Genomic DNA, 2365 nt, shown 5'->3' on the forward strand with positions numbered 1-2365 from the left:
GGCTGGGGAAGAGGGGCCGGGACAGCCAGAAGACCTGAGAAGACTTGGAGGGGTGGGTGGTACAGACGAACTGGAAGGGGCGGAAAGCTCTGCGAGGGGCGGGGCTGGGAGAACTTGCGGGGGCGGAGCTGTGAGCCTTGCGAGGTGCGGAGTAGGGCGGGTCCTGTGAGGGGAGGGACCGGGAGTGCCCTGAGGGGCGGGGCTGGCCGGGCCACGAGGGGCGGGGCTTCAGCGTGTCTGAGGGCCGGGAGACCTGTAAGGGGCGGGGCTCGGGTGGGAGGAGCACTGTACCTGCGGAAGGAGGGGCTGAGGGGGACTAGAGAAGGACCGCTGAACAGTACCCTTAAAGGGCGGGGCTGGGACCCAGAATGGGAGGTGACTATGGGGTGGGACTATGGGGGGTGCTGCAGAGGGGAGGGGCACGGGTACCTGCCCATGCCGGAGCTTCACAGACCTACGAGGGGCGTGGTTAGAAGGACACCTGAGGGGCCTGCTGGGGAGGTGCTGGAAGGTCTGGAAAGAGCTAACGGGGATCGGTGGGCGGGGGGGGGGGCTCTGTGAGGGGCGGGCTCTGTGAGGGGCGGGCTGTGTGTTTTCGGGAGGGAGAGGAAGGAGCTGAAAGACCCTATGGAGCCAGGGTTGGGAAAAAGTCTGGAAGGCTTTGGAGCTGGGCCGAGGTCCTTCGGGACGAGGCCCGAGAGATGCGCCTTAAGTTAAGACCACGTTATTTCGAAGACTCTCAATAGGAAGACCGTGCCGACGCCGGGAGTTGTGAGGAGGAGGAGCGCTCACCACCAACTCAGGTCCCTGCAGTGACCCACTACGCATGCGCGGCCAACGGCCTCCTGCGAAGCCGCCAAAAACCTCTTGCCTGCTGGGTCCGCGCACTGAGAGGCGGAAGTGGGCGGGGCCGCGAGCTCTTCTTACAGCCACCGAGTGGCCACACCCCCTCGCCCTGCGGGGCACGCCTCCTGGGCTGTAGGCGGCTGCCCACGTGGGCCTCCCCCAAGCTGGAGGGCAGTGGGCGCCGCTCCCTGCAGGCTGGGTGTGCCTGAAGCCTGCGGTTTCCTGTGGGAGGAAGCAGCCCGCGGGCGCTCAGCTGGGCTATTAGCTCTGGAGGCCCAGGAGGGGGGAGATTCCGTTACCGCCCTCCGGCTCCCTGATTATCCCCCTTCCACAGGTTCCTAGCTTAAGGGACCTCCTCCCACGCCCCCGACCCTACATTCCCAAGGTACCTAAATCTGGGCTGATTCCACTCAGGGAACTTGATTTAGAGTCCTAGCCTCCTGCTTTCCACCTCCCTCACTCACATTTCCATCTCCCCAGCCCCTGGTTTCCAGATTCCTAACAGGGCCAGGTCTTGTCCCCTTTGCCTACACTCCCATGAAGAGCACATGACCCCCCCCCCAGCCTCTAATTTTTCCCTCAGTGCCCCAGACTTCCTAACTGCTTTGGGGTTCAGAACCCCAGTCTCTGTCCCCAGGCACCCTAATTCTGCACTCCTAACTTTAGCCTTGATGTCCAGTGGACCCAAGAATTTTCCCCTACCCCAAATCCTAGAGACTATGAACTAGAGTCCCCCAGTACTAAATCCACTCAGGGCCCCAATGCTGAGTATAACAATCACATACTATGTGCTGCACACGCTTAGAACTACCTTATGACGGATATACTATGATTATCCTTATTCTACAGATAAACTGAGGCATAGAGAGGTTATTAGTAACTTGTCCAAAATCACAGAGAATGAGTACAGCAGCTTGGATTTGAATCCAGCCCATGTGCTCCTGTAGACTGCTGTACTGGTCCCCAACTTCTGGGTCCCCTGAGTACCTGCCTAGTCACTGAACTGCCCATCCCTCACCCATTCAGGGAGCTGAGAGGACCAACCACTCTCCTGCCCCCTAGCTCTGGCCCCATTGAAATAACCAGACATCCAATAGTCTAGTTTCCTTCCCTTGCAAGAACCTAGGATTTCAGTCCTCCAGCTCCCAGTTCCCTATCAGGACCCCAGACACCTGATCCCCTGCCCCTCACTTTTTCTTTTTTAAGACTTTGTTTATTTGACAGAAAGAGACATAGCAAGAGAGGGAACACAGGCAGGGAGAGTGGGAGAGGGAGAAACAGGTTTCCCAAGGAATGTGGGGCTCAATCCCAGGACCCTGGGATCACGACCTGAGCTGAAGGCAGACGCCTAACAACTGAGCTACCCAGGCACCCCTGCCCCTCACTTTTTACTAGTGCCCATACCCTCCAAGAGACCCAAGTATATAGTAATCACATCCCACCCTGATTCAATAACTCAACAATAAGTAATAATAACAGTGAACATTAAGTCCCTGGTACTACACTTCTGTTTAAAACC

The 2365-nt window shown here is 58.1% G+C and overlaps 1 protein-coding gene across 1 annotated transcript in view; it reads right to left on the minus strand.

Moving 5' to 3' along the window:
• CCDC114 (coiled-coil domain containing 114) overlaps nt 1-879 on the minus strand; it is a 21696-nt gene extending 20817 nt beyond the window's left edge. Inside the window, exon 1 of the mRNA XM_032839239.1 lies at nt 793-879. The gene's annotated coding sequence lies outside the window, so the exon portion shown is untranslated. The remainder of the gene's footprint in view (nt 1-792) is intronic.
• Between the last annotated feature and the right edge of the window lie 1486 nt (nt 880-2365).

The sequence above is a fragment of the Lontra canadensis genome, unplaced genomic scaffold, assembly GCF_010015895.1.
Source record: "Lontra canadensis isolate GAN:19392208 unplaced genomic scaffold, GSC_riverotter_1.0 scaffold107, whole genome shotgun sequence".
NCBI classification, from domain to species: domain Eukaryota; kingdom Metazoa; phylum Chordata; class Mammalia; order Carnivora; family Mustelidae; genus Lontra; species Lontra canadensis.